Source organism: Bos taurus, chromosome 2, assembly GCF_002263795.3.
Source record: "Bos taurus isolate L1 Dominette 01449 registration number 42190680 breed Hereford chromosome 2, ARS-UCD2.0, whole genome shotgun sequence".
Taxonomy (NCBI): Eukaryota; Metazoa; Chordata; class Mammalia; order Artiodactyla; family Bovidae; genus Bos; species Bos taurus.
Window position 1 is genome coordinate 51,580,962 of NC_037329.1, and position 25,048 is coordinate 51,606,009.

General features: G+C 38.1%; 2 long non-coding RNA genes across 3 annotated transcripts in view; one reads left to right on the forward strand and one right to left on the reverse strand.

Annotated features, from left to right (window-relative positions):
• LOC104971220 (uncharacterized) overlaps nt 1–25,048 on the reverse strand; it is a 287,688-nt gene that overhangs the window by 238,318 nt on the left and 24,322 nt on the right. The gene's annotated exons all lie outside the window — the stretch shown is intronic.
• On the forward strand, nt 29–19,831 carry LOC132343015 (uncharacterized). The gene is made up of 2 exons (XR_009491651.1): nt 29–1,012; nt 19,653–19,831. It is a non-coding gene; the product is annotated as an uncharacterized lncRNA (long non-coding RNA).

Below are 25,048 nucleotides of genomic sequence, written 5' to 3' on the forward strand. Positions count from 1 at the left end.
TTTGTTTGTATTTTCATTTCCTAAACTATAAAATAAGGTGAATGCACAGATCACTTACTAGAAAGCCTCTTAACAAATATGGTCATATTCATAGATTAGATTTTCTGGAAGCAGGCACTGAGAGGGAATTTGCCAAGCAGAATATATTAGAAGAGAAGCAAGGTTGGGCAGGAGAAACAGCATGGCCATGGAAGTTCAATAATACTTTGGTCACAAGCTCAGGAGAGCTCTGGGGCATATACTTCAGAGTTGGCCTGTCTTGGGAAGAAATGGATGGATGCTAATATCTGCTCAGTCAGTCTTTAGATAGGGATGGAGTTGGGGTGGGGAGGAGGAAGAGCATGTCTTGGAGAAAACCCATAGAAACTTTGGCAAACCATGAAAGAGCTGATAGATGGAGACTGTCAGCTGGCATTTGGGGCAATAAGTCCCTTCTTGTAGAGGGATCTGACACATTTCCATTTTTTCCAGTTATACAACCATCTAGCAAATCCTCTTATACCTTTTACATTAACAGCAAAGATTAAGATCTATCCTACATGGGCACTTTACCAAAGACGATCAACAGGTATAAGTATCAATGTACATTCAAGTTTCAATCTGTAATAGACCAGCGCATTTAGCGCAGGGCTACCCCACATCCAAGGTCAGGGGCAGAAGCCAGGAGGACCCCATGCCCGAGAGGAGGCGGCCAAGAGGAGTTACCCCACCTCCGAGGACAGGGGCAGTGGCCGAGAGTGCCAGGGCAGGAACGGCCGAGAGGAGCTACTCTACGTCCGAGGTTGGGGCAGCGGCCTAGAGGAGCTAGCCACATCTGAGGCCAAGGGCAACGGCCAGGAGGAGCAACCCCACCTCCAAGGAGCAGTGGCTGCGCGGGCACAGGAGGGCCTAGAGGAGCTATTCCACGTTCAACGTCAGAAGGGGCACCGGTGAGGAGATACCCCTTGTCCAAGATAAGGAGCAGCGGCTCTGCTTTGCTGGAGCAGCCATGAAGAGATACCCCATGTCCAAGGTAAGAGAAACCCAAGTAAGACGGTAGGTGTTGCAAGAGGGCATCAGAGGGCAGACACACTGAAACCATAATCACAGAAAACTAGTCAATCTAATCACACTAGGACCACAGCCTTGTCTAACTCAATGAAACTAAGCCATGCCTGTGGGGCCACCCAAGATGGGCGGGTCATGGTGGAGAGGTCTGACAGAATGTGGTCCACTGGAGAAGGGAATGCCAAGCCACTTCAGTATTCTTGCCTTGAGAATCCCATGAACAGTATGAAAAGGCAAAATGATAGGATACTGAAAGAGAAACTCCCCAGGTCAGTAGGTGCCCAATATGCTACTGGAGATCAGTGGAGAAATAACTCCAGAAAGAATGAAGGGATGGAGCCAAAGCAAAAACAATACCCAGTTGTGGATGTGACTAGTGATAGACGCAAGGTCCGATACTGTAAACAGCAATATTGCATAGGAACCTAGAATGTCAAGTCCATGAATCAAGGCAAATTGGAAGTGGTCAAATAAGAGATGGCAAGAGTGAATGTCGATGTTCTAGGAATCAGCGAACTAAAATGGACTGGAATGAGTGAATTTAACTCAGATGACCATTATATCTACTACTGCGGACAGGAATCCCTCAGAGGAAATGGAGTAGTCATCATGGTCAACAAGAGTTCAAAATGCAGTACTTGGATGCAATCTCAAAAACAACAGAATGATCTCTGTTCATTTCCAAGGCAAACCACTCAGTATCACAGTAATCCAAGTCTATGCCCCAACCAGTAACGCTGAAGAAGCTGAATGGTTCTACGAAGACCTACAAGACCTTTTAGAACTGACACCGAAAAAAGATGTCTTTTTCATTATAGGGGACTGAAATGCAAAAGTAGGAAGTCAAGAAATACCTGGAGTAACAGGCAAATTTGGCCTTGGAATACAGAATGAAGCAGGGCAAAGACTAATAGAGTTTTGCCAAGAAAATGCACTGGTCATAGCAAACACCCTCTTCCAACAACACAAGAGAAGACTCTACACATGGACATCACCAGATGGTCAACAACGAAATCAGATTGAGTATATTCTTTGCAGCCAAAGATGGAGAAGCTCTATACAGTCAGCAAAAACAAGACCAGGAGCTGACTGTGGCTCAGATGAACTCCATATTGCCAAGTTCAGACTGAAACTGAAGAAAGTAGGGAAAACCACTAGACCATTCAGGTATGACCTTTATCAAATCCCTTATGATTATACAGTGGAAGTGAGAAATAGATTTAAGAGACTAGATCTGATAGATAGAGTGCCTGATGAATTATGGACTGATGTTCGTGACATTGTACAGGAGACAGGGATCAAGACCACCCCCATGGAAAAGAAATGCAAAAAAGCAAAATGGCTGTCTGAGGAGGCCTTACAAATAGCTGTGAAACGAAGAGAAGTGAAAAGCAAAGGAGAAAAGGAAAGATATAAGCATCTGAATGCAGAGTTCCAAAGAATAGCAAGAAGAGATAAGAAAGCCTTCCTCAGCGATCAATGCAAAGAAATAGAGGAAAACAACAGAATGGGAAAGACTAGAGATCTCTTCAAGAAAATTAGAGATACCAAGGGAACATTTCATGCAAAGATGGGCTCGATAAAGGACAGAAATGGTATGGACCTAACAGAAGCAGAAGATATTAAGAAGAATTGGCAAGAATACACAGAAGAACTGTACAAAAAAGATCTTCACGACCCAGATAACCACAATGGTGTGATCACTGACCTAGAGCCAGACATCCTGGAATGTGAAGTTAAGTGGGCCTTAGAAAGCATCACTATGAACAAAGCTGGTGGAGGTGATGGAATTCCAGTTGAGCTATTTCAAATCCTGAAAAATGATGCTGTGAAAGTGCTGCATTCAATTTGCCAGCAAATTTGGAAAACTCAGCAGTGGCCACAGGCCTGGAAAAGGTCAGTTTTTATTCCAATCCCAAAGAATGCTCAAACTACCACACAATTGCACTCATATCACATGCTAGTAAATTAATGCTCAAAATTCTCCAAGCCAGGCTTCAGTATTACGTGAACCATGAACTTTCAGTTGTTCAAGCTGGTTTTAGAAAAGGCAGAGGAACCAGAGACCAAATTGCCAACATCTACTGGATCATCAAAAAAGCAAGAGAGTTCCAGAAAAACATCTATTTCTGCTTTATTGACTATGCCAAAGCCTTTGACTGTGTGGATCACAATAAACAGTGGAAAATTCTGAAAGAGATGGGAATACCAGACCTCTTGACCTGCCTCTTGAGAAATTTGTATGCAGATCAGGAAGCAACAGTTAGAACTGGACATGGAACAACAGACTGGTTCCAAATAGGAAAAGGAATACGTCAAGGCTGTATATTGTCACCCTGCTTATTTAACTTATATGCAGAGTACATCATGAGAAATGCTGGGCTAGAAGAAGCATAAGCTGGAATCAAGACTGCTGGGAGAAATATCAATAACCTCAGATATGCAGATGACACCACCCTTATTGCAGAAAGTGAAGGGGAACTAAAAAGCCTCTTGATGAAAGTGAAAGAGGAGAGTGAAAAAGTTGGCTTAAAACTCAACATTCAGAAAACGAAGATCATGGCATCTGGGTCCCATAACTCCATGGGAAATAGATGGGGAAACAGTGGAAACAGTGTCAGACTTTATTTTTTGGGGCTCCAAAATCACCGCGGATGGTGACTACAGCCAGGAAATTAAAAGACGCTTATTCCTTGGAAGGAAAGTTATGATCAACATAGATAGCATATTCAAAAGCAGAGACATTACTTTGCCAACAAAAGTCCATCTAGTCAAGGCTATGGTTTTTCCAGGGGTCATGTATGGATGTGAGAGTTGGACTGTGAAGAAGGCTGAGCATCAAAGAATTGATGCTTTTGAACTGTGGTGTTGGAGAAGACTCTTGAGAGTCCCTTGGACTGCAAGGAGATCCAACCAGTCCATTCTGAAGGAGATCAACCCTGGGATTTCTTTGGAAGGATTGATGCTAAAGCTGAAACTCCAGTACTTTGGCCACCTCATGCGAAGAGTTGACTCATTGGAAAAGACTCTGATGCTGGGAGGGATTGGGGGCAGGAGGAGAAGGGGACGACAGGGGATGAGATGGCTGGATGGCATCACTGACTCGATGGACAGGAGTCTGAGTGAACTCCAGGAGTTGATGATGGACAGGGAGGCCTGGCGTGCTGGGATTCATGGGGTCGCAAAGAGTCGGACATGACTGGGTGACTGAACTGAACTGATACCATATCTTGGGCTTCCATGGAAGCTCAGACAGTAAAGAATCTGCCTACAGAGCAGGAGACTGGGGTTCGATCCCTGAGTTGGAAAGATCACCTGGAGAAGGAAATGGCAACCCACTCCAGTATTCTTGCTTGGAGAAATCCATGGACAGAGGAGCCTGGTGGGCTACAATCCATGGGGTCACAAAGAGATGGACATGACTGATCAACTAAGCATGCACATACACATATCTCCAAGTGGCCATGGGCTTGAGGGGATAAGAAGGAGAGTTTGAAGTGTGCCAAAGGTTGTCTGTAGGTTAATATCTGTAACAGATAAGAACAGTTATCAATTTTATGAATTATGCTTTGGCTGGACTTCTCCTTCTAGACTTATCAAGAACACTGCATTTACTTATGGGCCTATGTCATTGTGTTTGAATTTTACAAATCTTACATCTCACATCATTGAAAAAAGTTCTTCAACACTTTCATAGATGTAACTATTAAAAAAGCACAGGTTTAACTGAATATAATTCTTGAATTTTCTAAGTGTTATTTGCTGTAAACATCATTTGTCCTGGGTTAATCATAGAATATACCATGATTTTTTTTCCTCCCTCTCTCCCCTCCCCACTTATTTTAAAATCTTGCTGGCTCTTTTCCCCTTGTTTTTTAAAATACTCAATCAATTGGCTTAGCCTACTTTTTTTTTTCTGCTGTGTCACCTTTTAATACAGGTTTTCATCACCTCTGCAAAAGGGATTTTTTTTCTCCCTAGTGAAAAAGATGTATTGGTAAGAGGTCCCACAGCCTATAAACTGTTTCCTTTTAATTCGGGCCCTAGCCGTTTGGCCTGGCTCACGTTCAGGTAGTATTATAACTTGTCTGAACCCCTTCTAAAGGGCCTCCTGCTCGTGTATTTATGCCTGAGCTCTTGGGTGAGCTTTGAAATAGCTTCTCTAAAGACTGATGGGATCTGTATGTTCACCTCCAGTCCACATTGTAATAAAGTATGCCCCTTGCTTTAAACTCCAGAGGTTCTGACCTCACCAGGTGAGGCTTTCCCTGGAAATGGCCCCCTGAGGCTATTCCCAACTGCACAGTTTATATGTCGGATACCAATAACAGTGTTCTCTCTTAAGGGTTTTTTTTTCCCCCCTTAACATTGTTAGCCACTTTCAAGTTCAACCTTAAAGTTCTGCATAGGAAGTATTAGGAGGAGATTTCTAAAACTACTAATGCTAAATCTGTTAAAGCTTTTTCTTAGCATTCAAAATGGTCAGGGTCTTTGTGCAAACTGCAAATTTTGCAATAGTGTGTTCACTTTAAGTAGGGTGGTATCATATGGGAAAGAACAAAGAAATCTTTTGTCATTAATGTCATCGCCAAGAACAGGAACTGATGTTATTCGAGCTTTGATCTTTGTTTTCTTTCCCTTCCCCCACTGCTTAATTCAATTATGTATCCCTCCTTTACATAATACAAGTACCACTCCTCCTCAGCTCCTCAATTACAGACTATTCAGCAATCCTAGCTGTCCTGAGATTGAGCCAGTGTATTTTGGCATTTTTTTATTCTAACCTCTAACAGGTACTGCATGTTCCAGACAATTTTCTTTTTAAGGCCCCCAAATATGAGGCTACATAGATAATAGCTCATTCAGTAATCAGTAGATTATGAAGTGGTTAAAATGTAGATGAAAATTAATAGATAGTTTGAGACAAGAGGCTACTTAGATTCCTTTGATGAGAAGATGCATCAGCTTACATCTAACCTAACTGTCTGCTACTCCCTTGTACCCAAATAACTAGGCAATTGCAACTTTTGTGAAAACATTTCAAACCATATTTATATTGTATGACTGGTCAATGCAGTTTTTAAATAACTGTGGTCAAGGATTGACAACGTAAAAAGGAAAATTAAAACTTCTTTCATCTTTATACCTCACCTTTTTACTGTCACTTGGATTAGCATCAATTACTATGTTCTTTTTTTGGGGAGGGGGCAGGGGGAGAGTAGGGAAAGGTGGAGATTGATAATTGTTTAAAAGAGATAGCTGGCACACCTTGATAGATTTGTAAACATGTATCTGTGCTCAGCGTAGTACAGAGCAAACTAAACTCAAGAAGATTTATGTCCTCTAGAAGCTTATGATCTCTGTATGGAAAAAATAGAACAAATGAAAAAGCATTAAGGAATCATTTCTATAAGTAGTTAGATGTAAAACAAAATGAAACTGATAGTTGTGAAAAAAAGGATTAATGGGAAAGGACACCTGAGGAATTAATTGCAATCTCTCTTTAAGGTTTTGTAGCAAAGGGATTTTAATTGTGATAATAAGGTATGAGTTTATTGAACCAAAGCTGGGAAGGTCTCCCAGACATGAAGTCTTGTCTAAGAAGAAGAGCAGAAGAATGAGCTGCTAGAGAAACTTCTTCCTTTTAACACAGGGAGCCAACTCCATCTTATCACCCCTGATAGTGACATCGGGTTTTTCTTTCTTGGTTCAAAACATTTCCATAAATTGCAATTACTTCCCACAGTGTCGAATACATTTTCCTTGACAAAGGTGATTACTAGGTATTAAAGTCTAATCCCATAAGAAATTTGTGAATTGTTAAGCCTATTTCTTAACTAGTCAAGAGAAAATCCTTCCTTCTCATATGTTTTCATGCTAATGTTGCACGTTATCACCTGCATGTCAGGAGAAATATTTTCAGGCAAAGATGGTCCTTCTTGAAAAGAATAAGGAAACTTACTTTGCTCTAAAGAGATCATTATAGACTTTGATCTTTTCAGTTCTCATCAAAGGACTTTTACACAGAAAAGTTATCCATAAGTTAAATCGCATGGATGAAAATATTAGTGTAAAACCAAAATGTATTTGAAAAAGTAATCAGATTACAAAAGGTCATTTATACAGAAAAAGTGCACTTTACAATAATAAAAAAATTGTAAAAATATCACAAATCTTTATATGCTAAATGAATAGCACTAAAGAACACTATATAAAAAATAGAAACATAACCTCTGTGAATAGAAACATAATATTGTTCTCTGTCTTTGATGCCTCCCACAGATCAAGAAAAAAAATACAAATCATTTGAAAAAAGTAATTAATATGATTAAATTAATAATATATTTAAATATAAAATCTACAACATGTGATATATATACTATTCATGAAACATGTAGAAAACTGTTATCTATAATTTCACAAATAATTCAAAACATTTTGCAAAGCAGAAATTATGCAGGGAACATTCTCTGACTGCTATAAAAGAAGAAATAATAATAAAACACTAAAGAAACAAAACAAACAAAAATTTTAACTATGAGAAATTTACAGTAGTTTTGCTAAATAATTTTGTTTGGGCCAAGAAGAAATAAAAATTAATAGTTAGAAAATACTGAAATTAGTACACTACAGTTTAACGCTTATGAAATGCAGCCAAGGTGATGCTCAGAAACAAAATCACAGCCTTGGAATATTTTTATAATTACATGAGAAAAAAAAATAACCAAGCATTCAATTCAAGAAATTGGTGAAACATTCTTAAGCGAAATAGAAGAAAAATAATAGTAAAGATAAAAGCAGAAATTATTAAAGAGAAAGATAATAGAAATATTAAATAAATATAAAAATATAAAAAAACAGAAAAACTTTTGCAAATAAAACCAAGAGGGAAATGATCATGATGATAATTATAACAATAAACAGCTATGATATACTGTATGCTTCTCTGTAGCAGATGCTATCCTTAAAGTTTTGTATGTTAATTCAGTTATTCCTTAAAGCAAAATTGAATGTTGTTAAGGTGATCAGATGCAACAGAAAAATGATAACGTTTTTAGCTTCTTGAATATTAGAAATAGTCAATTTATTGGAACAGTGTCCTATTTGCATCTCAGTATGTCTAAGAGCAGAAAAGAATGACTAGATTCCTGGAATTTAAAGCCTTTTCAACATACTGCTACCAATATGAAATTTTGGTAATATTTCTATCATTCATAAGCAAAAGTGTTATTGTATTCCAACTAGGCATTAGGGTCTGTCCAGAGCAGAGAAAATAGCACTGGAAAAGACCTACAAGTTTCCATTCTTATAAATTTTATCCTTTATTGGGGTGAGTGGAGCAAGTCTTGATTTTAAAAAAATACACAAGGAAACATCTGAGAGTAAAAACTGATATGAGGAATAAAACGAACCAATAGGCTACAGACTCATGGGCTAACTTTCCTCAGCAGGTGATATTTAAGTTGAGATTTGAATGATGTAGGCAAGATACATAAAGATCAGATTGAAAAGAACTTCAGAAACAATCTCATATTTTAACTTAAAACTTAATTTAACCTTTACATTGGATTTTATAATATGTGCATGCTTTCTGTTGCTGCTGCTGCTGCTAAGTCGCTTCAGTCGTGTCCGACTCTGTGCCACCCCACAGACGGCAGCCCACCAGGCTCCCCCGTCCCTGGGACTCTCCAGGCAAGAACACCGGAGTGGGGTGCCATTTCCTTCTCCAATGCAGGAAAGTGAAAAGTGAAAGTGAAGTCGCTCAGTCGTGTCCGACACTTAGCAACCCCACGGACTGCAGTCCACCAGGCTCCTCCGTCCATGGGATTTTCCAGGCAAGAGTACTGGAGTGGGGTGCCATTGCCTTCTCCGACGTGCATGCTTATTTTAATGTAAATGTAATGTGGGATTCTCCCCTCTCCGATATTAATGTCATATTTATTAAAATATCCATTTGAACTTAGCCTTCTGAATTTAGCTGCTTTGACTTCATTTTGACACTTCTTATGAAATATTAAATATTGTCTTCCTCCTTAAACTATCTCCTCATCTTTTTTTTTCCTTCCTCTTATCTCTGGCTCTCACTGCCATCTGAATTCATTCATGAAATGAAGGATGGGGTGAATCATTTGAGATATTACTTGTTAATAAAAATTGTGACATCAGAAATGGCCTCAGTCAACCATGTCCACATAAATTAAGGTAAAATCAAATTGATGGTTTCAAAATAGTCTATTTTACCCCTTACCAGACTGTCATTCATCTCTAATAGTGACCATTTGAAAAAATATTTAAGACTATAACAAATAATTCAATTCTAATTCTAGTAAAAACATGGCAAAAATTTAGATCCGAGATCCCACCTCTCTTGAAGACTATACTAGAAAGAAAACAACAACTGCAAAATTCATGAATCCCATTCCAGGGAAATTAGAAAATAAGTTTCAGATTGTGTATATGCTAACTAGACAGCTGAGACTGACAAAGCCTTTCAGTTGTCCTTACAGAAAGAGGCAATAGGAGTGATAGTGAAAAATTAAAAACAAGAGTGTGAGAAAGTTAGTGGTGGCAGATCTCAGAAAGTGACAGATAAAAACATCTTCTATATACTGACTATATCTATTGATGATAGTGGCCATGAACACACTGAAGAAGCACAGAAATGACTCCAGAAACATTGAGGGAATGGGTTAGGTTCTGAGAGTGGGGAGAAGACATGGACCACAAAAAGCGTACTTATTAAGAAAGCTTTTATCCATAGACAATGATATTTGTAAAACTAGAGGATGTCATCCCTCTACAATCTCACAGGGAGCTTAAGATAAAAAGGGACTAATGTCAAAGAGATTTGTACACTCCATTTGTCTAATGGAGTAGACTATTAATTGATAAATAAGAAATCAAAAAGTTTAATTACATTAAGCTGAATCAAAATGGACAGAAACCAGACAAAATAAAAAGATATTTGAGCTTCAAAACTCAAAATTTCTACAGATATAAAGCATGCTGGGAAAACTATGTAGATTCAAATATTGGCAATTACTAATGGAAAAGGAAAAATGATTCAGAGGGAAAAACCAGGACCTCAGACAGAATAGCCAAGGCTCTCGAAGAATCATTATCAGGGAGTTGAATTAGACCATGAACACTGCTGAATTTCAGAATTTCTGTGAGCCATTGACTTTTACGTGCCTCCTGTTCTTCGTTTTCAGTCAGAGTATCTACTGATTCTATCTTGAGCTGTCAATGTCTGTGGGGGTGTGGGTGAGGGTAGGATTAAAGAGCACATAGAACTATTTATTTACTTTAAAAAATTGTTATCACTTTTTTTTGATTTTTTAAATTATGAAAATATGATAACACATTTACAGGAAACTTGGAAAATACACAACAAAGTTACATATAGTTCCACTATATATGACAATTTTTTTAAGTAGATAAATTAAGATTTTAATTGGAGTTTCAATATCAAACTCTCAAAAATTAATGGAATGAATATACAGAGAAGTAGAAAGACATAGTAGACCTGAAAAGCACCATGAAGCAATTCAACATAATTAAGATTTATACAATTTTCACACAACAGTAGGATACAAATTCTCACATCGTCCTAATTTAGATGATGAAATCCTGGAGTGCACATTGATACAGTAAGAAGGTAAGATTTTTGCAAATCTTGGGAGGAGATTAAAGTCTTTCAGATATGGTAGAAAGAAAATAGTTTGTAACCAGAGGATGAATGGTGTAGATTAAAGATAACTACAAATAATCATCTACTTTTCTCATTGAGAGTTTGACTCTAATTCCCTTCCCCTTAAATTAGAGCTGAATCTAGTGACTTGTTTTCTCAATAGAAGACAGTTGAAGAATCATTCAACTACTTCTGAAGTTGACACTAGGTTATAAGAAGCCCTCTAGCTTCTACCCAGGCTTCTTGTAATACTATTTGTGCCATGAGCTACCATATAAGTTTGACTACCATGATAGAGATAACACTCGGAAAGGCCCTACAAGTACGTGGGAAGGGAGAGGGTCCCGAATGAGCCCAGACTTCTGGCTATCTCTTTCAAGTCATCAATGTGTAAGTTACACCATTTTAAAACCTTCAGACCAGCCAAGCTAGCAGCTGAACACCAGCAAGTAATTTCACTTGATGAAATATGGAGTAGAAGAATTTCAGCTGAGCCTTGTCTGAATTTTTATCCACAAAATTATAATATACAATAAAATGCTGTTTTATGCTAGGATGGTTTGTTAGGCAACAATAAATAGGAGAACTTTCCTAGTAGAAAAATGTTACACTGTCTGGGAAAATACGGGAATAAGGGTCTTATAATGGGGTCTACTAAAGCTGAAACTCCAGTACTTTGGCCACCTCATGCGAAGAGTTGACTCATTGGAAAAGACTCTGATGCTGGGAGGGATTGGAGGCAGGAGGAAAAGGGGACGACAGAGGATGAGATGGCTGGATGGCATCACTGACTCAATGGACGTGAGTCTGAGTGAACTCCAGGAGTTGGTGATGGACAGGGAAGCCTGGCATGCTGCGATTCATGGGGTCGCAAAGAGTCGGACACGACTGAGCGACTGAACTGAACTGAACTGAATGAGGTCTTATTATAAAACTAGCCACTGGAAAACAAATACAAACCTTATGAAAGATCAAAGCCTCAGTGAGGAAAAAGCAAAGAAAACACAGCATTGTGAAAGACTTAAAATGCACACAGACATACACACTATGGGATTTTGCAAAGGGCGTATGTTTCTAGGAAGCAATTTGTCAATATACATCACAAATCTTAAAATTTACTATATATTTTAAACTGTTTACACAGAAAAAAATAATCTTGCAAAATAAATCATGAGAAATGTTTCTAAAATTATATGTAAAGGTGATTCATTTATAATAGTAGAAATTTGGAGTCATCATTACTACTCCAAGTGGGATATGACTTAATAACTTGTGGTTTAGCATGTAACAAATTAATATGAAATCACTGAAAAGCATGTTCTTAAGAATATTTAATAGCATAAAAGCCCCTCTAGATGAAATGCTAAGTGCAAAAGAGCAGAAAACAAAACTGTAGTATATGATGATATTTTATAGGAAAACAAAAAATTTAATATATAGTTTTGTGAAAAATTGAAAGACAAAAACAAATTCCATACTGTTCACCTATGAGGTTGTAGGAAGAACATTTTATTATTATCTTCGGGATACCCTCTTGTATTTCCATTCATGATGTTAAAATTATAAAAAAATATTTAAATTATTAAATAATTACATCCTCAAACTAAGGATTTGCCATCTTCCACAGAGGAAGCTATCTATGCTCTCTTCTAGAGTTATGAGGTGAAGTCTAAGTTATGAGGAGAGGTGATGGTTGAACCAGCACAACTAAAATTTACAATTTATACCTTGTGGAGACATGTTTGGATCAAAATTCTTAAGCATAATTTATTCCCTGGGTTTTCTGGAATATCTATTGTTCCTGAGGTGCCCATGGATCTCTGGTTAAAGGGGGATTTCTCTAGCTACGTAACCAGTCTACATGCATTTTTGTTTTCTCAAAAATAAATGCCAAACCTTGCTTCTAGGGGCCACCATCTAGCCAGTTAACATTTACTGCTAGACACTGAACTTTGAACATATATTACTCAATTATACACAACATGGAAATATCATACCTCTGATAAGCTGTGCAGTGTGTCTATATTTAATTCATGGTCCCTAATAAAACTGGATAGTTTGAATGTACTTACCCATATCTTAAACATTACAGAAAACAGAGAAAGTTTCCTAAGACACAGCTCTCTCTTGGTTTTCTATTATTGTTGATCTAGGTCTTTCTTGTACATTAGGTAAATTTGAAAGTTGCATTAATTATTAGGTTACTCATCATTTTTTCACTCCATTGTCTCTTGGTATCATGAAAGAGTTAAACCTCCTCCAAAATCACCATCTACGAGCCATGTGCACAGCAGGAGCATCTGCTCATTATTAGATTATGTGACACTAGTCAGGGTAGAACTCCAAGGAGACTAATAGCAGTGGAAGCACAGTTGTGGAGAAGCAACCCACAACTTGAATTGCCAGGACACAAAATTACCCTTTGGTCTTGGCACAGAGATGCCTCAATTTTTTTTTTCTTTTTTTCTATGCTGAGCTTTTCACTTCAAACAAAAAACATTCAAACTCATTAATTTATGTTACTTTCAATCAAAGATTTGAAAATATGAAAAGATTAATTTTTAAATGTCTAAATATTCTGTCTTCTGCCTAGTTTTCTCATACCCTATTTTCCCACCCAGAAAGGAAGAAGAAAGTGCCTGGTATTTAACTGGGCCTGAAATCAGAGGAGCTGAGTACCACAAGAAAGGCTGCTCTTTTGATATTTTTGGCAAATGCCAGGGGTGGATGTTCTAGAAATCTGGCCAAATTTTCAACCCAATTTTGCAGACTAACTAACTTGTGAGATTCTAAGCATTTAAAAAGAAACAGATAAGCAACTCAGCAACAGATTTTATTATTATAACTAGAAGCTAGACACTAAAGGTCTTTGGGTTCAACAGAGGTGACATTTTTACAACTCACATAGCCCTATTGCCTAACTCCATAGACTAGTCCGAGGAGAACTTGCAGGCAGGGCACATTCCCCACATTAGGGGACAGACTCACCGCAGAGCCAGAACAGGATTTTCTAGTGGCTTGATGAGTCTAGTAACCAATGCACTGGTCAAAACTAGACGCCACATCGGATGTTTGACAATCCTGCTCTACAACAGCTTTGTTTGTAAATGCAACTGTGAACAGAACTTCTAAATATAACTTTTCTTTTTATTAAAGAAGTATATTCTTGGTGCATACCACTCCAAGAAACAAAGTAAGAGGGAAGTATACAGGAATGTGTAGAGAAATATTTTACAGGACTTTTCTACAGCAGAAACTCACTGATTAAAAATAATCCCTAAATATTTTACAAATTATGAATTTAGCCTGAACTGAGGAAAAAAATAAGGTCATTGTCTCATACATAACAAGTGAACCATCATGTTGGAATGTGAACAGCTGCCCACTTTCAGTTGAGCTGAGGCTTACTTTTCAGTGTATATGTGTTAGTTGCTCAGTTGAGTCCGATTCTTTGCGATCCCATAGACTAGCCTGACAGGCTCCTCTGTCCATGGAATTCTCCAGGCCAGAATACTGGAGTGGGTAGCCATGCCCTTCTCCAGGAAATCTCCCCACCCAGGGAGCCCACATTGCAGGCAGATTCTTTACTATCTGAGCCACTAGGGAAGTACTCAAACCTTCTCCCTATCAACTATGTTGGGCCACGCCTCACTAGAGAAATTATTCAACACTATTTTTTCAACTGGTACCATGTGCTGCTATGAAGATTTCTTTCAAAATGTGACATTTTGAAAGGGAAGCTATTATGCTATTAATTGTTTAACACATAATTTGGTTTTCAGATTAGTTAGCTGAACACTGAGGGATCACAGATGAGTTTTTAATTAAAGAAAATAAAGACTCAGATGTTTTTCTGACCAAGGTGGATATTAACTATAATAAATGGAGGCACTGCCAAGAAAGTCAAACTTTAGTTTGCCCCTGCATTCATATATTGATTTAAGACTGTAAGTCTTTGTGGTGTGCACAGAAAAAAGAAAATAACAGTAGATCCAAAATGGAGACTCAGATAATGAGTGGCCACAATTGCAGCGGACCTAGAGAGTCCAAGATGAGGTGAAAGTGAAACTGAGTGAACTAGGAGCCAGGAATTGTCAAATGTTAGCTCATACTTGTCGTCTTGTATTGTCAATTATTTACCAAAGTGCTTCCGATCCAGAAAGATGAAGGTAAAGGAAGAAATATGGAGATACAAACCTCATGTTACATGTCATGTCCCTCAGCCTTTATTGCATTTTGTTCATTAAAATAATACAGTTTAAAAGACCTTGGAGTTACTGTTACTATTATTGTTCAAAATATCAATTATTGTTTAGCATAACTATCTTTCCTCCTTAAAACCGTAGTATTTCCTTGCTTTCTTTGACACCACTCTTCCTCAGCTTTCCTTTAACATCTCTCAATACTCCTCAATTGTTTATTTATTACACCTCTACATGTAGTACCCAAGATCCATCTCTCTTCTCTAGGGGACTTCATCTGGTTTCATAACTTTATTTAATACCTTTACGCTAACAACTCACAAACATATCTGCATTTCCAATCTTTCTCTTCAGCTCCAGATGTATAATTGCCTGCAAGCTATCTCCATTTGGAGAACTAAGCCACCAGTACCCTAACTCCTTAAAGAAACCACTCCAGACCATCCTCTCAGACTGGTACCCCTATAGCCTTCTCTTCAGCCCATGTCAGCTCCATTCTTTTTTTCTTCTAATTGTTCAGGTCTTAAAACTGGGAGAAAATTCCCAATATCCTTGCCTCTCTCACATATCTCACAACATCTAATATGTCATAAATCCTATGGGTTTAAAATGTCCACTTCTCACTACCCTCATTGCCACTACACTCTCAAAAAAATATAGTCTTTTTTTTTTAAGTTTTGCAATTGACCCCTAAATGGTTTTCCAGTTTTTACCCTTTCTTTTAGTCCCCATTTGGCAGGCATATATTTTAAAAATTCAATGTAGATCATAGCATTTCCCGATCTAAATTTTCTGGTGATGTCTAATCTCATTTGGAGTAAAAGCCAAAGTTCTTATGATATCCTATAAAACTCGACATTATCTGGCTCAACATCCAACTCTCCAAGTCCATTTCCTTTCAACCTTCAACTTGATTTCTCCCTGCCCATCATCTACACTAGTCTCCCAGGAACATGTGTAACTTGGGGCCTTGCCACTCACATGTTCTACTCTGTCATGGACACTTCTCTAAATATCTGCCTGGTTCACTCTCTTCCTTTAGGTCTCTGCTCTTTTATCATAACATCAGAGGCTTCCTTGACTACTCGATATAAAAATAGAATCACTCTCCTTTTTCTAATTCAAACAGAATTACTAGATTTGCAGTGGAGACTGGGGATGGGTGGCATTCAGCTATATTTTAATCTCAAATGTACAGTAAATAGTTCAATTTTTAGTATATTGACCTAAATATAACAGAGGGCTATGTAACAGAGGGATAATATACTTATCCTAAAAATTATTCCCAAATATTGCATAGGACATACTTAGATTAAAAATAATTTGTTGTTTATCTGAAATTCTCTTTTTTACTGTCTTGTATTTTATCTGACTAATCTAAACCCACCTTAATACCCTCTTTCTCCTTCTATTTTAGTTTTCTCCATAGTATATATTGCCATGTGATTTATCACATAAGTTTTGTTTCTTATCTGTCTCCTGAACTAGACTGAGAGGAGGAACTTTGCTTTATTCACTAACCTATCTTAACACCAAGAACAATGCCCAGCATGCAAAGATTTATCAAATTAATGAACAAATGAATGTTGATAGGCTACTGCACAGACCTTGGGGATGTGGTCTACTTTCCCATGGCTTTTCTCCCTTCCCCTCACCATGCCACTACCTTCTCCCTTCTCCTTCCTCTCCCCTTCCCATCCCTGGCTAGAAAAAGGCCAGGATCTGAAGCCCTGATTTGCCAGTTATGGGGATCCAGGAAAATTCTCCTAAGCCTCCCCATTGTGAAGGCTCCTTTGCCAAACCTCAGCCAACCAGTTTCATTTTCTCATGCTTGCCTGGTGTTTTTTACATAGCAACACAGGAGGCGGAGTAGTTTGGGGATTCTTAGTGGGCGATGTTTTCAGAAGGAAAATCCCTGTTGGATAGCGAATGTCATTCTGAATTCTTTAGATGTCAGGGTAGAGCTCACAGAAAGTCACTGTTTATGTCTGAAACAAATCTTTATGATGTGATTGAAAATGCTCTCAGTTACTCTAACTTACTTTTATTAAAAAAGTTTAATGTGTTTTTATTTCTTTCAGGCAGTAGATAAAAAGGTGTCACACAAATATTGATTTAAAATCCTAGCAAGTTTGCCCTCTTTTCCAAATCTTTTTGTGTGTGTGTGTGTGCTCTTTGAGAACAAATACACGCTTTCATAGATTTGTGTGTGTGTGTTAGGATTACTTTGTGTCAGGGAATAAATCACTATTTCTTATATTTTTAGGAAAAGATATATTATTTTCTAGTTTTATATCAACAAAGTAAATTCAGCAATGCAATGTATTATCTAATTTATTAAAATTATTGTTATTATTACACATTATACAAAAGTGTGCCTGAACTCAACTATAGCCCCTAAGAAATTATGCCCAGCAGAAATTATAACACAAGATATTTTATAGCTTTAACTTTTAACTAGAAATAAGATTAAAATGATAATATACCTGATTTCACAGACTAAGTCCATTTTATGGGTTAAAAAACCTAAGATTTTGTAAAATAGATAAAAATCTAAAATCAACAAAAATGCTATAATTTTTTAAATTATAAATTCCAAGTTTCTCAAATCCCAAACAATTAGCACTTCAAAGTTAATGATTACAATTTAAAGAGATAACAATAACTTCTATGATAAATAATCTGTCAATGTTAATGTCCTAGATGAAATACTAAAGTAAAACTTCAGTATTTTTTTCATGACTCTATAGTGAGCCATATTATATATGGTTATGTTTTGTCTGAAAATCCTTGTCCTTTATAATATCTTGCTTTCATTCTTCATTGAAAACTATTCCCAAACTCAGTGTCTCCTTGAACCCCATAACTAACCTGATCCTGATCCCAATTATGGAACCCTCATTTCAACTTACAGGCAAGAAAGAACCGTCCCTCTATTTTCAGTCTATCATGTATACACTTCCAAAATCTCCAGGCATGCTTCTCACCTTGAACTTATTAGATCATATTATAATAAAAAAAAAAAAAGTGAAAAATTACTATTGTGTGCCAAGGACTTTTCTATGCAATTTACAAATAGTAACTCATTTAATCCTAACACACATTTCTGAGTAGAGCCTTATTTCTATTTCTCAGAAAAGATGACGGAGACCTACAGACAGAGTAACCTAGGATCCAGCCAGAGACTACAGTTTTAGAAACCTGGCTTTCACCCACTAAAGTGCCTTCCCTTGACCTGTATGACTGTATATCCAACACCTGACTGTGAAAGCTTTAAGTTCAGGGGCTCTTTATTAATAAACCTTGTGTCTCCAATGCCAGACATAGCTCCTGAATCATAGTAGAAATTACATGCTTGCTTGCATGCCAAGTCATTTCAGTTGTGTCCGACTCTGTGAGACCCTATGGACTATAGCCCTCCAGGCTCCTCTGTCCATGGGATCCTCCAGGCAAGAATACTGGAGTGGGTTGCCATGCCCTCCTCCAGGAGAAATTACATAGTTACTGCTAAATTAAATGAAAGAAAGGAAAGAAGGAAGAAAAGAAGAAATGGTATGAGAGAGGAAGGGAAGGCAAATTAGAAATACATCTCTTTTTTTTAAGCAATTCATTTGGTATTTTAATCTGTCAGCATCCTCTGACAGGATGTGACATTTATTTATTCTGCCATTTATTCTACCAAAGACAAAGAAACAAACAAACAGATAACAAAACAAATCTTCACACAACCAAAGCAAACAAAGGGATGAACTAAGTCCTTATTTAAACATAAATTTCTTCCAGGACATCAAACATAAGACATACTAGAGTTTGAAGCACTAGTCATTCAATCAATCATCCACATGTAAATGTTTATTTAATATGTATTGAGTTAGCCAATTCCCATGGGGCACGTCCTCTTTTCTTTTCTTTTTTTTTTTCAGTGAAAAATATCATCTCCTAATATACATATTTATTAGTTATATTAATTGTTAATTACTGGTCAAACTCTTCTGGAATGTAAGTTCCACAAGGTGTACCTCTCTGTTTTATTCCCTGATGTATCCTGGGTATCTACAACTGTGCCTGACACAGATTACATAGACAGTAAATATTTCTTTAAACAATGAATCAGTGTGAAAAGGCATAAAAACTGAACAGAGTATGATACACTTAGTAATGGAAAGGAACTGACAGAACTTGGGACCAAAGGGAAATATATTAGTGGAGAAAATGGAGTCAAGAGCCATCAAGAACTGTGAATGAGATTGCCAACAACCAAACAGGGAAGTAGGAAAAGAGAAAGAGGGTTTGGGGGAAAGAGTTGGAGTTAAATTTTGAGTAGGTTTGAGTCACATGTGGAACATCCATGTGAATTCCAGTAGGCTACTGAAAATGACTTCCTACTTAAGAATCCCTAGTATGCAAAAGCATAAGGACCAAAGCCTTCAACACCTAATTATGAAAGTCAACATTGTGATAGAGTTCATAGTTGATTCCTTACTACTTAACCTTCTATTTTGAAATTATAAATAGGTTGGTATATATTTTGAAACCCAAAATAAATACAACATATTCTTTAGAACTCAGTGTGTCTATATATTAATATGTATGCATCCATTTGACTAGCTAATAGTAAGTTATTTGGAATATAATGTGAAATGCTCCTAATTTTACTGATAGGAAGATTGAAGGGAGTGAGCTAATGGCAATTATTTTGTTTTATAAATTAGGATTATGTTCACTAACTGAGACATGGAAAAGATTGGAGTTACAAGAGAGAAAAGACTGATGAATCAGAAGAGAACTATGGAATTAAGAGTATAAATGAAAATTTAAATTTTAATGAGGAAGAAGGACAATAGAAAGAGATCCAAGGAATAGAAAACATAACTGGAGCACAACTGTATGATGATTGATGTCCTCAGGAAAAAATATAAGGCAAGTATGTCGGTCGTGGTTGACCAGAGAAACAGAAGCAATAGGAACAACACACTCACAGGGTATACATACACACATATATGTGAAGTTTTATATATATCTTATGTCAAAGGGCTTTATTTTAAGGAATTAGCTCACAGGAGTGTGGAACTGGCAAGTCTGAAATTTAGAGGGCAAACTGGAAGGCTAGAAACTCACACAGGAGCTGCTGCTTCTTAAACTGACTGAATGAGGTCCATTCATATTATCAAGGATTATCTGCTTTACTTGAAGTCAACTGACTGTAGATGTGAACCATAACCTATTAACACTGAGATTTAGGTTCTATTAAGTAAGTGGGTATTATAGCCTCACCAAATAGGAACATAAAATTAACCATCACAGCAAGAATATATACAGCGTTCAGACTGAATAATAAGACAAAGGACACAGCTAGTCCAAAGTAACTCCCTGTATGTATCTTACCATTTATTGAGAAAATACAGCAAATGGTAAGAGGAGGTAGAGAAGACTATGGGAGCAGCAGATGGGGAAAGGCACTAGCTGAGAAGACAGTAGTCTAGTGTTAGTGAATGCTGGGCAAAGGCACATGCTGGGATCACTGGACCAGGAGCCAGAAGGCCTGGTTCCCATTTATTAGTCCTTTTAATTTGGTCATGCACCTGCGTGCTAAGTCACTTCAGTCGTGTCCAACTCTGTGAGACCCTATGGACTGTAGCCTGCCAGGCTCCTCTCTCCATGGGATTCTCCAGGCAAGAACACTGGAGTGGATTGCCATGCCCTCCTTCAGGGGACCTTCCGGACCCAGAGATCGAACCCCTGTCTTTTACGTCTCCTGGATCGGCAGGTGGTTTCTTCACCACTAGCGCTACCTGGGAAGTCCAGTTTGGTCAAAAGTAACACCATTTATCTGAGCCTAAGTGGAAATAATTTTACCTGTTCCACTGACATCAAAAAATATTTTTTTCAAGTCAAATGAGATAATATATGTGAAAGATTTATGTATCCATTTATCACTTCAGTTCAGTTGCTCAGTCATGTCCGACAGTTTGTGACCCCCAAGGATGGCAGCATGCCAGGCTTCCCTGTCTATCACCAACTCCTGAACCTTGCTCAAACTCATGTCCATCCCATCGGTGATGCCATCCAACCATCTCATCCTCTGTCGTCCCCTTCTTCTCCTGCCTTCAATCTTTCAAAATATCAGGATTTTCCAGTGAGTCAATACTTCACATCAGGTGGCCAAAGTATGGGAGTTTCAGCTACAACAACAGTCCTTCCAATGAATATTCAGGACTGATTTCCTTTAGGATTGACTGGTTTGAGCTCCTCGCAGTCCAGGGGACTCTCAAGAATCTTCTCCAACACCACAGTTCAAAAGCATCAATTTTTCGGCACTCAGCTTTCTTTATAGTCCAACTCTCATATCCATATATGACTACTGGAAAAACCATAGCTTTGACTAGATGGACCTTTGTTGGCAAAGTAATGTCTCTACTTTTGAATATGCTGTCTAGGTTTGTCATAGCTTTCCTTCCAGGGAGCAAGCATCTTTTAATTTCAAGCCTGCAGTCACCATCTGCAGTGATTTTGGAGCCCAAGAAAATAAAGCCTGTCACTGTTTCCGTTGTTTCCCCATCTATTTGCTATTAAGTGATGGGAGCAGATGCCATGATCTTAGTTTTTTGAATGTTGAGCTTTAAGCCAGCCTTTTTACTCTCCTCTTTCACCTTCATCAAGAGGCTCTTTAGTTCTTCTTCACTTTCTGCCATAAGGGTGGTGTCATCTGTATATCTGAGGTTATTGATATTTCTCCCAGCAATCTTGATTCCAGCTTGTGCTTCCTCCAGTTCAGCTTTTCTCATGATGTACTCTGATAAGTTAAATAAGCAGGGTGACACTATACAGCCTTTATGTACTCCTTTCCCAATTTGGAACCAGTCTGTTGTTCCATATCCAGATCTTACTGTTGTTTCTTGACCTGCATAAGACTTCTCAGGAGGCAAGTAAGGTGGTCTGATATTCCCATCTCTTGAAGAATATTCCACAGTTTGCTGTGATCTACACTACACCATCAAAGGCTTTGGTGTAATCAATAAAGCAGAAGCACATGTTTTTCTGGAATTCTTTTGCTTTTTCTATGATCCAATGAAGGTTGGCAATTTGATCTCTGGTTCCTCTGCCTTTTCTAAATCCAGCTTGAACATCTGGAAGTACACGGTTCATGTACTGTTGAAGTCTCACTTGGAGAATTTTGAGCATTACTTTGCTAGCATGTGAAATGAGTGTGATTGTGCCATAGTTTGAGCATTCTTTGGCATTGTCTTTCTTTGGGATTGGAATGAAAACTGAACTTTTCCAGTCCTGTGGCCACTGCTGAGTTTTCCAAATTTGCTGGCATATTGAGTGCACTTTCACAGTATTATCTTTTAGGATTGGAAACAGCTCAACTGAAATTCCATCACCTCCACTAGCTTTGTTCATAGCAATGCTTCCTAAGGCCCACTTAACTTTGCATTCCAGGATGTCCGACTCTAGGTGAATGATCACACCATCGTGATTATCTGGGTCATGAAGATCTTTTTGTATAGTTCTTCTCTGTATTCTTACCACCTCTTCTTAATATCTTCTGCTTCAGTTAGGTCCATACCATTTCTGTCCTTTATTGAGCCCATCTTTGCATGAAATGTTCCCTTGGTATCTCTGATTTTCTTGAAGAGATCTCTAGTCTTTCCCATTTTTTGTTTTCCTCTATTTCTTTGCATTGATCACTGAGGAAGGCTTTCTTTTCTCTCGTTGGTATTCTTTGGAATTCTGCATTCAAATGGGTATATCTTTCCATTTCTCGTTTGCCTTTCACTTCTCTTCTTTCCTCAGCTATTTGTAAGGCCTCCTCAGACAACCATTTTGCCTTTTTGCATTTCTTTTTCCTGGGGATGATCTTGATCACTGGCTCATGTACAATGTCATGAACCTCCATCCATAGTTCTTCAGGCACTCTGTCTATCAGATCTAATCCCTTGAATATATTTGCCAATTCCAGTCTATAAGCATAAGGGATTTGTTAGGTCATACCTGAATGTTCTAGTGGTTTTCCCTACCTTCTTCTATTTAATATGTATCTGTTATTGCTATTACCACAATCAAGCCTTTATGAACAGAAGTCTAGGTTATTCCATGGTGTTGAGTGAACAGGTCAACTTAAAAGCATATCAAATTCAACACTGAATGGAGAGTGTCACCAAATACAACTGTCCACTTTATGCTGCCCACTTTGTTCCTTCAGTCTTCTCCATTAGAGTTGCACAATTAGAGGCCACTGTTGTTATAACAAAGTATTAATATCCTGGTTTAAATTCAAACTATGATTGGAGTGAATATGTATTGCCCTCACCAGGTTATGGTGATCAATATGGAATTAAAATCTACAAGTTCAAGTGAGACTTAGAGTTATCTTCTAAGTGAACATTTAGCAACAAAGACTGCTGAGTGTCTAATCAAAAGGTGATTCATAGTTTTAATCCTATGCTATTATTCCTTCTACTAGCTTTAGAAATGTTTTAGTAATCAAAATGTCTACATGGAAGACAAATAATTTGAAAGTCTTGAGTTATTTGAGGTTCACAAATTATATAAGCAAGCTACATTTAAGCATAATTAATAGCATATATTGTACTGTGATTAATGGGCTCAGGGAACAGGGGAAGAAAAATATTTTCCTTATTTCCAATAAAAAGAGAAACATCTATGTGTATATACCATTGACTTTAACATATTTGTGGATCAGAGAAAAGCATTATCATTACAATGAAAATGGGAGGAGGGGAATTCCAAGTTCAAGTGAAGGGCACCAGCAATAAGGACTCAAATCTTTGCAAACCTGACATAACAAAATATAGTCCAAGATAAAATTTATGAAAATACACACGTTAGCAAGTAAGTAATTGTGCTTTTACCGGTAAAGCTCTATTTATCCTTAATAGTTTATTAAGTAACTACATTACTAGTATATTTAAATATTTGATTATTTGTTCATTATAAAAGCTGGAAGTTATCCTAGTCGAACTACTAAAAGACATACAAGCCCATGCCAATTAAAGTTTCATAACAGAATAACAATAGAGTGCTTCTAAAATTGAAATGTAAATCAAGAGCAAAATATTGCTTTAGAAAAATTCAAATTATACTAAAAAAATTTCAGACATATCTTGATTGGGTAAAGTGAACTTTGTGTGCCTATATTGATCCAATAGATAAAGTTCCCTTAACTTGGGTTCTTCCTGGAAAACAGCCTTCCAAGAGAATTTTCTTGGGGATGCAGAGAGCAAAACAGGAGAGGAGAAGGAAAAGTGTGGTTGAACTAACTATCATGGTGGGAATTGGGTCTCAGTGTTTTGGGGAACCTGCCAAAACCATATGGAATGCACCCCAGAATTTTCCACATGAGACAAAAGTGGAGGAAAGTATTTCTTCATGGCTCTCACCCTTCATTGGCCAAAGGTTTCTTGAGGTTGTGAATTCCGTACCCTTCAGATGTACACATGTGCAGCCTTTTACTCAGAGGCTGCAAAGAAAGAAGCCCAGGGCAGAAAGCAAGAGAAACAATGCAGCTGAGACCAGACACCAACAGGCCCCCATGAACTCTGATGGATGCCACAGCGATGGCTCACAGGTGTGCCTCTGCTGCTGCTGCTGCTGCTGCTGCTGCTAAGTCGCTTCAGTCGTGTCTGACTCTGTGCGACCCCATAGATGGCAGCCCACCAGGCTCCCGCATCCCTGGGATTCTCCAGGCAAGGACACTGGAGTGGGTTGCCGTTTCCTTCTCCAATGTATGAAAGCGAAAAGTGAAAGTGAAGTCGCTCAGTCACGTCAGACTCTTCTCGACCCCATGGACTGCAGCCCACCAGGCTCCTCCGTCCATGGGATTCTCCAGGCAAGGACACTGGAGTGGGTTGCCATTTCCTTCTCCAATGTATGAAAGCGAAAAGTGAAAGTGAAGTCGCTCAGTCACGTCAGACTCTTCTCGACCCCATGGACTGCAGCCCACCAGGCTCCTCCGTCCATGGGATTCTCCAGGCAAGAGTACTGGAGTGGGGTGCCATTGCCTTCTCTGAGGTGTGCCTCTAGAGAATGTGAAATAGGGCACAGCATCTTTAAGGTGTTTGCCTTCTTCAGATTTCACTGGCGC